General features: G+C 40.9%; 1 protein-coding gene across 4 annotated transcripts in view; it reads left to right on the forward strand.

Annotated features, from left to right (window-relative positions):
• The first annotated feature begins 619 nt into the window (after positions 1 to 619).
• Positions 620 to 12,830, forward strand: part of LOC115800069 (protein FAM126B-like) — a 42,559-nt gene continuing 30,348 nt past the window's right edge. For all 4 annotated transcript variants that reach the window (XR_004021636.1, XM_030757322.1, XM_030757321.1 and 1 more), the window contains exon 1: positions 620 to 874. The gene's annotated coding sequence lies outside the window, so the exon portion shown is untranslated. The remainder of the gene's footprint in view (positions 875 to 12,830) is intronic.

Here is a 12,830-nt window from a genome sequence, read left to right on the forward strand (position 1 = left end):
AGCTCTGAATATGTTGTAAGTTCTATATTTGACTTTTCCATAGTCAAAAACATAGAAAGCAAGAGTGAAATCTCTGAAATTGAGACACTTAGACATTTTAATGTAATCTGACAGTTGCTATGCTATTTTGTTTTGTTGGGTTTTTTTTAACTACATTTAGCAAGCAATTTTTAATTCTGTTTGTGCTGTATTATTACTTTAGCCATGTTTTATTTAAACTTTCATATTTTACTTAATTTTATTTTGATGCCAAATTCATTTTTACCTTATTAATATATACACTCTGTCATACTGTATTCTGTTTTCATGAGCTACACACCAGACTGCTACTTAAGATATTAGATTTTATATATTTGTTGCCTTTAATTTAATTTTTAACTATCAAAGCAAAGGGATACAGTCACATTGTAACCTTTCTTAAACTGATCCAGTGGTTGATGGTATTTTTCAAATTAATGACTCTGGAGAAACAACATACATATTTTAGTGCTTTTGTCCGCTTTTGAAAGATTTTTAAAGTTATCTGCTGCACCATGACAGTTCTTAATCGGTCGTGCGTGCCAAACCGATTGTGACTTTTCCTACGGTCCTGAACGCAGCGCCGCTGCTCCCCCTGCAGGTCGCCGGAGATTTCTGCTATGTTTCTGCTTAGCAAAGCTCACCGAGTTCCGCTCAGTCTGGCCAATCGCATCTCGCTGTGTCTCAGCACCATCATTGCAGTGTGCAGAGATCATACGGAGGTACTGCTTAGCGGAGAGAGGGACTGTTTGAAGAAGGGGAGATACACGACCTGGGTGACCGCTCTGGGCAAACACCGTTCCCGGTTCCCCGACACAGGCACCGTGTGGCATCCGTACAAGCAGCTTCAGTCCAAGTGAGTATTTGATTTATTATTAGGGGGCAAAGCAATCAGGATTTTCCAGGTAGTCGCAGTCCAGGGTTGCTGCTGCTGCTGAGTTGGAACATCACAGTACAGTTGTGTTGACGTGGATGTAAACCAGGAGCGAGGAAGCTTCAACGTCGGCGGGGTGTCTTTTTTTTAGCAAAAAGGACCACACAGCAGATTGTTCTGGGCTGGAGCCAGGCTGCCAGCAGTCAGCCGCCTCGGCCTGGTCACGACTGATGGAAAAACGAGGATGTCCACCAGCTGCTCACTGCAGGCGTGCTAACGGCATTCGAGCTGAGCTAAGGTAGCTAACGTTGGCGTACAGGTTCAAGCTTCGTGGCAGTGTCGGACCTACCGTTTTGCTAGCAGTCAACTACCTGGCTAACAGAGCTGTTGGGACTGCACGGTGTGGCTTCAATGTTTAAGGTTAAACAGCAGATGTTTTGTCACTTTACACTGCCAGCTACACGTATCCTACGCAGTTTATACACACGTATGAATATGTAGCTGAATTTCACAAAACCCAGCGTTTTTTTTTCTTTACAAACGGTTTTATTTTGACATTGGTATTATGAAAAATACAAGCGGAAGTCCAAGATTTGATATACACATTTATAACTTTTTAGGTGAATCAAAGAGATTGAGCTTGCTCTGTAAGCAAATATATTCGCTTTAGAGTAAATAACTTATGTGTTGAAACAAGTCAGTGTGTGTGTTTTATTAACTCTAAACTGCAGCAGCACCACGGTGATTTTAGCTGACTTCATAGATGCATTCCTATACTTCGGCATCTCTATGCATGTTTAAGTGGCTTAGGTGTGAACAAATAATTATTGGTATTGGTGTACCTGCACAAATATTAAAGAGTGACATTTAAATTTGCTTTATTAGGACACATTAAATGTCCTAACTGACATACCAAAGGTCCTGATTGATAGTGAGGAGGATAGTATTTGTGAGGACCAGAAATAGCTCATGTTAATATTGTGCCAAGCAAACCACTTGGAAACCCACAATCCCTGTTTGGAAAAGAGCACAGGTTCTGAACCAGATGTAGCAAGAATGCTTGTTTGATTCTGTGAAAGTGTCTGGTACTGTAAGGGGGTTGGTGCAATTTGTGACCTAGTGAAGCTTATTGCAAAGCACAAAAAAATGCAGGTGTCACATTCTAAAGTGCAATCCAGATGATATAAAGGTTCAGAAGGTATACAGGTGGGCTTTGAATTTTTTCAGTGATCAGCAAGCCAAGCCAGTTTGCTTCTTTTTTTTCCACTTCTCCTTCCATATTGATTTTTTTTGCTGTTGTTCAACACTAACACCAATAAATTAAAAGGATATGGCTTGGAGTGATACTGGTCTGGGCTGATAAGCCACCATTACACTAATGGCGTAATGGGCAAAGGTGTGGTGCTCAAGATCTAGATAATTCCAAGCCATCTGCTGCTTATCCTCAGCCCTCCTCCTCTTCTCTCCTCCTCCTCTCTTGCTGTATTTCTGCCACCGTGTGTTTTGGGACTAGGTTATCACTGGAGCTGTGGCCTATTTTAGATAGAAACTCCAGTTACCCACTTAATCTGTGTCTCATGTCTCCAGGAGTTGGGTTTCATGTCCTGCCCAGTGAAGCAAATGGTAACCTTGTCGGCATCTTCGGATCATATTGTGAAGCTGGTGGATTTGCTCAATGAAAGATCATGTACTCATAAAACTCTTGGCTGATGATTAAAGGACTGTTATGACCTTTATGTTAATTTAGTGTATGTACAGTGTTTGACAGCACAGCCCTGTTCATTGGTTCCACCTCTGCCCCAGCTGTGAGCAAACTGATACATCTGTGAGCTAAAACAAGTTTTGCCATAACGGTATTGAGCCCCGTAGTGTGTTACCTCCTTCCCACCCACCAGTAGTGATGCACACGCTTAGGGGATCAAAGCTGTAATTAGCCTGCCATGGATTAGCAATGGGGACTATTTTCCATTGTACTCACCCACAGCGCCAGAGGATCACACAGGCAGGCAGCCCCCTGCCCTTCCTTTTCTTCCAGCAGAGAAGAGCTGCATCGCCATGTTTGTTGTTGTCCCCATGAGTCCAAGCGCACAAGAAACCTTACACTTCCTCCTTGTTGAGTTTGAATATGTGGCATTTGAGATTAGCGTGTTTTCTTTTTGTTTGCTATTATTTAACATTTAAATTGATTTCTATATGTACTTTAAAGTCTTCAGTGGAGTTAGTATCAATTTGCATGCAGTCTTGAGTCAGCTGGATATGTGGTTGGCATGCAGGGAGAGCCGCGGGGCTGCTGATTCACTGCGCTGCCAGGTATGAGCTCTGTCTATGTGTTGGCTGTCTCCATGATGTACAGTGTATCTCTCCAACATGAGTTCACCAGAGGCCGAGCAGCATGATGTCTGTAATGAACTACTCCTGCAACTAACAGTATTTGCAGGGATCCACTGATGTATAATGAGGGACCCGTGTTTTTGTCTCACATCAGTTTTGTGATGACTAAATGTTCACTGATGGTGTCATGAAGAACTTAAAATTTTTACAGGTAATGGTAATGAAGGCTGCTTTGTTTCTTTTGTACAAAATAGGAAATAAATTACAACAACATAGTGAAAAACATTTAAACATTGGTATCAGCCCAGAATGTCACTATCTTCTGTATCTCAATATTTACCATATTATTTGACCTGCAGAATATTCACTTAGTCTTAAAAATATTAGAAAATATTGGAAATGTGAGTTACGGTTAATGATGACCAATAAATATTTGAAATTCTATTTAATAATCCAATTAAGAAGTCATAACCTATATGAAAATGTGTGATTAAACACATTATTTAAGAACATTGACCCATATGACTTTAATCAGTAACATCATTTTCAAAGAAGTATTACATATTAGTTTTTAATTTTTAGCAGTGTACAAATAAAGCAGAAAGTAATATCAACTGTATTGCTAACACATATAATTGCACTGTTTAAACAGTGTCACATAATCACAGATTTTCCTCATATCATGAAAGCCAAGCTATAGTTTCCCCCATTTAAAAGTGTATTCAGATCGTAAGCAAATATCCAAAACCCAAAGATAAAAATGTTATATTACATCATACATTATTTTACATCAGTGGCTCCATAGTGTACTGGTTCACACACTCACCTAACAAGCGAAAGATCCCTTGTTCAATCCTGGGAGGAGACACAAATCCCTTAGGGGTTGTTTCAGGTAGGGAATCTGGCATAAAAATCTTGCAAATCAAAACATGTGGAGCTATCCACTGTGACAAAACTCCACTGACAATACACTGAAAGTAGATTTACTTTAACCTAGAGGGCCCATTGAGATCACATCTCTTTTACAAGGGAGACCTGGCCTAACATAGCTGCCACACATACTCGATATATATTAATATGCAACAAATACAATATAAAATATAACAACTACAACATTAACTGTGATGTAGCACAAACCACAGCGTTAAGTTTTCACATTTGAGAAGCTAGAACCACTAAATATTTTGAATTGCATTGACCAATATGATTAATTTCTTAAGTAGTTGCTGATTAGTTTTATGTCAGTTAATTTGTTGACTTATTGACAAATTAATATGCATTTAGACTTTAGTCACACAGGCCTAGGAGCTGGTCGTTGACATCACCCCCACCTCGGAAACCTGGGGTTGCTATAGGAAAAAATGTGCATTCTCCAACCATTTGGTGAGTCATTGCTGGAGGTTACTGGCTGTCGCTAGGTGATACTGGTTGCAAAAAGGTATACTTTGCTACACCAAAAACCTCCTTGTAATTGTTTTGGTAGCCAGTAGATTGCTGCAGTCGCCCATAGCTTCCATGGATGATGCTGACTTGTTTGCAAGCACTCGCCAGCTGCTCGCTGAGCACTATGTTCACATCTTCTGTGCAAACTATGGGTGACCGCGGCAGTCTGCTAGCGACTAAAGCAATCGCAGGGTTTTAGATGCAGCCTATTTACCACCAATTCAACCAGTTTCACTCGTGACTGCTGGCAACCACTTGCCAACCAGTCAAAGAACACATTTTTCCCTAGCAACCAGAAGTTGCCAGGGGGTCACCGACCGGTCTCTAGGCCTGTGTGACTGAAGCCATCGTTGTTCTAGTTATGAATTGCATCTTTAAAAAGCAGCCACCACTTTGATATTGTCAGTTGACGTTTTAATTAGTTTTACAAAAGTAAAGCCTTTAAAACTCACATACAATTGGCATGTATAGGAATTGTTAAAAATATTGTTTACACATAACGTGTAATGAATGCTTGTGGACAGCCCACACCCTTTTGATATGATGTGACAGAAGTTTACATGTGCTTGCAGTGGAAGCATTTAAAGCCATCTCTGTTTATAGTTAGAATGTGGCACTTGCTGGTAGTGGTTGTGTTTTTGTTTGCTGAGTGTGTGTGTGTGTGTGTGAATGTTTTGATTGTGTAAGATTAACTGTACTGTCCCCTAAGGGAGCTGGCCTGTTCCCATGTGAGACGATAAAAGACTTTGTCTTTGTTCCTGTGTATAGTAAGACTGGTTGATACTAGTGTGTCACAGGCTTTCACCTACTTTAGTGTATTTCTGTCAGTGAGTATGTTTGCATATGCCTATTGATACAGTTCTGTGCTGTTAGATCAAGTTAAACTTTAATCCACCACTTTACCTATTCACGGTGCCGGGGTAATTACCAGCAGGTACTTATCAGCCATGCTTAAAATGGTCTGATACACCGTAATGACAAATTGAGAAAAAGAAACAAAGCTTTTAGTGTATAATTAAGGCTGTATTTTTCCCACTTTGAAAATAATTGTATTGCCATTAAATGGGAAATTGAAGAAGTGAAAAAGTTGATAGTGGCTCAGTAAAAATAGGACAGCAAAATCCTTGCAATTAGGAAATATTGGTGGTTGCCGATGATTGCATTGACTTTTTTCACATTTGGTGACTGGATGCAAGTAGTTGTGGCAGCCAGCTGGTCTCCCACAGACTGAGTGTGCAACACCCTCTATCTTGATCACTTTCAATTTGGGTGTACAGGTAGCTTGGTGGGAGGCAATCCCAGTTCAACTCATACTGACTGCAGTCACTCTCAGTTTGGATTGGCAAAGGTTATAAACCAGACAGCCAATAATTGTTGTCTGGTTTATAAACGCAGACATATTGCTAGCACGTTGCAATCAATTGCTGTCTGCTCTGATGAGCACGGCTCACCTGCAACATGTCTCTTTGCAATAGGGGACTTGACTCAACTGGTTGTTTCCTGGATATAACATATATAAAAGCAAGGTTGCCAAGCGCCTGTGCGTTTTTGGAGTTAAATCACTGTCCTGCAGTAACTACGTCACTATTTGTGGAGGAATTTCTGTCTCAGATCTGTGAAGTTCTGGCTGGACTCTGAATTCAAGTTGTGTGGGTTCTCTCTAGGTACTCTGGCTTCCTCCCACAGTCCAAAGACATGCATGTTAGGTTAATTTGTGATTCTGATTTAGCCATAGTTGTGAGTGTGAATGGTTGTCTCTCTGTGTTAGCCCTGTGACAGACGGGCGACCTGTCAGGGTGTGGCTGGCCTCTGGCCTTGCGACAGCTGGAATAGGCTCCACCCCCACCATGACCCTGAATTGGCTAAGGAAAAGAAAATGGATGGTTTGCTGGAAGTTTTTGGTCATACTACCCAGCAGTGATTAACATGTTGAGTAATCAGTGGGATTCAAAGTTAGAAGCAATAGGATGTGTCTTCATTTTATTTTTCTGACATACTGCACCACCTCCGTGTGGGTGCAGTTGCTGTGCAGAGAGAGCAATGGGAGCAGCAGCTTCACCACAAAGCAGTACGGTCTAAAAGGGTTCTTTTTTCTTTTTTTTTAACTTGGTATTTTTGTGAGAAAATCTTACTAAATGGGTTTGACAAGTTGCTAATTCCGGATGACACAGTTGCTAATTAGAAACAATTAAGTTACCTGAAGCTGATCATCACAGCTGAGAGTCAGAGCAATGTCATGTGCTCTATCCAAAAGCTGAATATGTACACAACAACAAAATATCCAAACAGTTGAATATTTGGTTGCAGCCCTAATTATTTGATCAACTGTTAACGGTTATCGGGAGCCTTTAATGATACATTTAAATCAGCAGACATTTAATTATGTGAAATGGGGCATCTAGTTTAATAATAACTTTAAGCACAAGACAAGTAGAAACCTCCACCCACTAATTTACCACCTTGTGTTTGTGTTTCCTCACATCAGACATTATTATCCTTACATCTGCAGACAGCTGGCTTACTGGTGTTAGCTGTAGCACGGACAGACTCAACAAAGTATAATCTCCAGTTGAGTCTGGTTGCTGGAGTTCTCATAATCAGATAATACTTTGAGCGCACTTTCAGTTTTTGTTTGACAGTTAACAGTGAAGCAGAAAAGCTGCAAATCCTTGAGAAGGTGGAGCTTGTGAATGTTTCTGCTTCATAATTGACCAGTTCTTGTCGCTCTGTAGTAGTGACCCAGAGGTCAAAAGAGCGAGTAAAGCTGAATATCTCGTGGGGTTTTTGTTTTTTTTCCACAATGATTTTTATACTTTTAGTAAATAAAGTGAAAGGCAGCTGAGCTTTACCCCTGTTATGTGTATATATAGGGGAAACACAAACTTTGTATTATTGATACGCCAGAATGATCAGTGTGTTTAAGCCAAGATTATTTGGGTCGTCATCTTCTCAGAAGTTCCTGTTCTCTGCCAGGCTTTACTTTCTCTTCGGTCAGCTCTCTGCTCTCCCGCTTTGCTTGCCGGTCACGACTCAGCGCCTGTCTGAAGTTGAACAGATGCCAAAACTCATCTGATTCCAGGAGCCTTTGAATTATTGCCAGTTATTTGTTGTTGTGATATGATGGAAAAGATGGGGAAGAATGTGGAGGCTTCTGATGAGGCAATCTCTAAGAGATGTTTACTGGAGGGTTTATATGAACTTTGTCCAGAGAGAAACTCTGTTAAAATGCAGTAAAAATTGGTTTACTTAATCTGATTGTTTTCAGATGTGTAGGACCTAAAATGTCTAAAGTAACTGGCAAGAAAATTAAGAGATCTCTGAGGCTAATGCTTATTAACTTGGCTATAGTCCCTAGCAGAATTCATACAGCAGTGCCATGCCATTCGTTGAGTCTGCTGCAGTGCAATGAATGGAGCCAAAATGCGGTCCACATTGTTCTCTTTCATACTGTTCGACTGGGGTGGAAGGAAGTTCAGGGACCAAGTTCTCTGATCCAAATCCTCGGACTGTGGTCTCAGCCTGTGGGCAGTCCAGTGGTCTTGGCATGTCATGAAAGCTCAGAGTTGCTCATTGTTAAAGAGACTGTTGAGCGGCTTAAACAGCAGTAGAGCACTTTCCTCTATTTCTCTACAGTGAAGTTCAATGGATAACACACACGGTGCAAACACTGTCAGTAGTGGGATTAGTGGTCATGTGTTTTTATTTAAAATGTCAGGAAACTTGTGACTGAACAAAAAAACCCCACAAAACTCCCTTCCACCTCATGGCTCCTATTTTACACTAATTAAATGTAATGCAGCATAATGGGTGATTGCGTGGTGCAGAATAATTTTGAGCATGGCTGTGCTTGGCCTTAAGTAGAGATTTGCAGACTATCACCTGCTTGTTGTAGCTGTTTAGCTTCTTACTATAATGATCGTAATGTACGTGTGAATGTTTGTTCCCTAACTCCTCCTAGACGTGTTAATCAATCTGGATGAAACTTGCTCTATAAACTTCTTAGAGAACCAGGATTATCAACATCTATATAGCTTTTGGGAATTATTTTTATAACACTCGAATCCTTACATCCCTAACATTTAATACATGAGTGAAGCAAACAAGCGGTGCACACATAGTTAATAGATAATACACAAACTGCTTCTTTGTAGTTAAATGTTAAAAGCAATAAAAACTATGCCCTGCAGCCATGGATTATGGATTGTTATTTTAAAAGGCGCAGCCCTGGTGGAGTCAAACTCTCACCAGGAACTTGTCTGAGTTATTGCTGGCAATGCAACGTCTCCCAACACTTGCCTTTTCCAGGTCCGCAAAACACATGTAGACTGACTGAGCAAACTCCTACAAACCCTTGGTATCAGAGCTGGCAGGCTCAAGAGCCCTTCTCTGCTTTTTGCAGATGATGTAGCTCTGTTGGCTTTGCCAAACGATGACCTCCAGCTTACACTGTGGCAGTTTGCAGCTGAGTGTGAAGTGGGAGGGCCTCAAGTGGAGGTGTACAAGTGTCTCTGGTTTTTTTTTTGTTTTGTTTTGTTTTTTTCCCTCACAAGTGAGGAAAGAAGGGAGAGGGAGATTGACTGATGGATTAGTGCAGTGTCTGCAGTGATGTGGATGCTGTTGTGATGACGAGAGCTGAGCATGAAAGCAAAGCTGTTGATTTACTGACCAAGCTACTTTCCCACCTTCAACTATGGCCATCAGCTGTGGGTGGTGGAATTAAGCTTTCTGCAATGTTTGCCTGGGATCTTCTTTGGTGACAGGGTGAGGAGCTTGGTCATTCAGAAGTGACTTCAAGATAGTCTCCTTGGGTAGGGAGGCACTGCACTGTAAAGTGGCTGCTTTTTTTTTTTTTTAATTGCTTCCTGGGAGTCCCATTCTGACCCCTTACATTTGCGCATCTGCAGTGCTCATCCCATGTGTCAAAACAGTGACACGTCAACTTGAATTTCTTTTGGAGATGAGGACGAACTTGCAGAGAGCAAAGTGATGAGTGGGGCTGGTGATGACCAACACTGTGTAGGCCTGGCCCAAAAAATCCAGCTTTTTCAATGTGCTACATGCCAGTGCGTGATGAGACATGCATTACTTAAATGTTACAGTAGAACCTGCCAGTGTTGAGTCAGGCTCTAGGAGACAAATTTGTGTTTCACAGCCCTTTAACAGTGTGATCACAGCTTAGCTACTGAACTTGGACAGTGCAGACTCTATCACTGATCTGCTGTTTGGTGTCCAGTTCAGAGCCAGAGATCCAGCTCTCATCACCAATGATGATTCTCAATGAAAAAGGCAGGAAGTCTGAGACAGAAGCTGATGTTTGCTCTTTGCACTAGTTTGAGGTCTGTAGTGAAGTGGACATGCTCAGAAGTGAAGCTCTGGCGAACATGGTAATAGTAACTGTGTAGTTCAGAGGTAGATGAAGAAATGACCTTGAAAGCTTTTTTTTTTGTTATTTGTTTGTTTGCTGTTTGGTTTATTTTTGATAAACAGGTGAAATCTCTGGTACATCTGTAGTTTACTCTCTTGTAGACATGTCTGTATCTGCAGGAAAATTGTTATTACTAATATCCTGAGAATACCACCTTTATTTACATATTTTATTCATGATAAAATAATGGTAGCACTCACGTTACTACACTGGAAATGGCTCTACTGTATAATGGAATTTACTTATCAAGAGATGATGGCTATTTAAAAATGATAGCCTTCTGAACATAAGAACTCACTGATTCATTATAAGGAAACAAACTAAATGCTTAGAAAGTAAAATTGCAATAAGCTTTTAAAGGTCATTTTGCCCCCCATTAATGCCATTGCTGAATGTGTAGTGTGGGTCCTGCTCTTGTCAAGACTGCACCAGTTTATCCTGTATGTGGATTTGTGTGGACACATTTGCATTGAAAACATTTGTGTGCCTCAGTTTGAGGAACACAGGGGAGGGGGCAGGATGCCTTTGGCAGTCACCTGTACTGTTGTGTTGTGGTTCAACCTGTCTAATTGGTGGAACGTGTGTGTGTGTGTGTGTGTGTGTGTGTGTGTGTGTGTGGTTAGATGCATGGGCCCATCCCAACACGTCTGGGCCTGCAAGCTGCAGCAGAGCTAATTTTAGCCCAGGATGTGCGTACGCCTCAGTTCCCCCTGCCTGGCCTATGAGAGATGAGGAGAGGATGAGGGAGAAATGGTAGCCAATTTTTTTTCACTTTCTGTACCCCATATATATATATATATATATATATATATATATATATATAGCCACGTGTCGGGGGGGGGGGGGGGTAATTGATTTGCACAGGAGCGTATTGATCTTTTAGGCATTGTTGCCTGCCTGTCAGTGACCTTTACTCACCGAGTGTACTTTTGGTCAGTTAGTGTCCTGCCGAGGCTTGTGTGTGTGTACCTCTCTCTCTTTAAAGTGCATGTGGCCATTCTGTACAGATTGGAAAAGGGGGCCATTTTTCTGTCAGTTTCTTTCTTCTTTCTTTTTTTTTGGGGCTATAAATAAACTTATTCTATTCCTGAGCATTCAGCCTACTCTACAGGTGAGTGGCAGGTTGGAGTTACAATGGGGAGAGGCACAGGGAGATTATAGCAGATTGCTCCACCATAGTCAGGTATTAAAGTTAATCCACCCAGGGAAACTGTCTGGATAAACTGTGTGAAAATAATGAGCACCAGAGAGGAGGATTTTAGTCTTCTGGTAACAGTAATTAGAATTTTGATGCATGTTAATGTGCAAGGTTGTGACTGATCATTCTCTGAACATGACTACATAATATCAGTACAAAAATAGCCTTACCTGAAAGTTGTAGGATGTCGATGAGCTAAAAATAGGCACGACAGTTATGTTTTATTGTAGCCAGTCTAGTATATATTTATCTTAAAGCAAATAATCTCAAGGGCAAAAAAACCTCCCCATAAGCAGCTACTCTGAAAAATGTGTAGTCTAAACCTGCCATTAAAGCCTCTCTAGACTCACTATTGTTGTATAATTTTGTAGACTGTGATTGGATAATATTTGTGTGTGTTTATGGTCAGAACACAGCCTGTATTTAACTTTGTATTCTGACTTTCTTGCTAAACAGATTGAAAACAAAGGAAATTTACCAACCGGGATCAATGAACGGTCGCACTCTCACTGGTAGATATATAGTTTATCGTGGTCATAGCGAGCAAACGTGAAGGCGAAAGGATGGTTTTAGAGAAGCACCAAACTGTGCAGGGAGAGACAGCTTGCTCAGGTTCAATAATTCATGGCTGACTGAGCTACGCTGACCTTGGAAAGTCCCCAGTGTTGGACTGTTGAAACCTGGCCCAGCTCATTTAGGGCAGAGAAGAGGAGTTGATATAAATACTCACATGTGAACAACCTCAGTTTAGGGAAGTTTCCCCCTCTTTTGTTGATGTAGTCACCATTTCTCATGCTGGATTTCATGACTTCAGTTCACATATTCTCTTTCCTTGGATTATATTTCATAGCATCATGAAGTTTCATTTCATTTTCAGAGTGTGGTTATTGTTGTTTGTTATTTTTGTACAAAGTAAAGGAAGCATCCTTCCTATAAGAAATAAGTTTTAGTATCAAAAAGTGATGTAGATAATGCAAAAACCCAAATACACCTAGTGATTGGAGTATCAAGAATGAGATCAGATTAGATTACAGCTGAGTGAAAGCAAACAGTGATTAATTTTTTCTTGCCTGTTACCTTACCTGTGCAAATATTAAAATGGCAAAGAGACCATGAGTACCAGCAGTGTTTCCCATAGATACATGTGCTTTCTGTAATTATTATAAAATAATACCTTTTAGAAATTTCTCCTCTTTGTGACAAATCACTCAGCAATATAATAATCTGCCCCTTAAATGAGTCTCTCACCCACCATATGGACTCCCAAGTTGACCCTCTTAGACTACAGCTGGGGAAAGTAGTCTTTTTTTCTGCACTGCATCCTTGATGAGTCCAGCGTAGCAGCGTACAGTAGCATTGTGCTTGTTGTGCTAGAGTAACTCTCTGGCTCACAGATCTCCACATCAGCATGAAGCCTTTTGTCATTAGCTGCAGTTCTAAATGCTGAAGTTGAAGTCTAACTGTGGGATGAGATCTTCTTTGGAGCTGCTTGATGTCAAGGAGTGTCAGAAATGAGCGAGCCTAAACCTTACTGTAACCCA

Source organism: Archocentrus centrarchus, chromosome 21 (assembly GCF_007364275.1).
Source record: "Archocentrus centrarchus isolate MPI-CPG fArcCen1 chromosome 21, fArcCen1, whole genome shotgun sequence".
In the NCBI taxonomy this organism is placed as follows: Eukaryota; Metazoa; Chordata; class Actinopteri; order Cichliformes; family Cichlidae; genus Archocentrus; species Archocentrus centrarchus.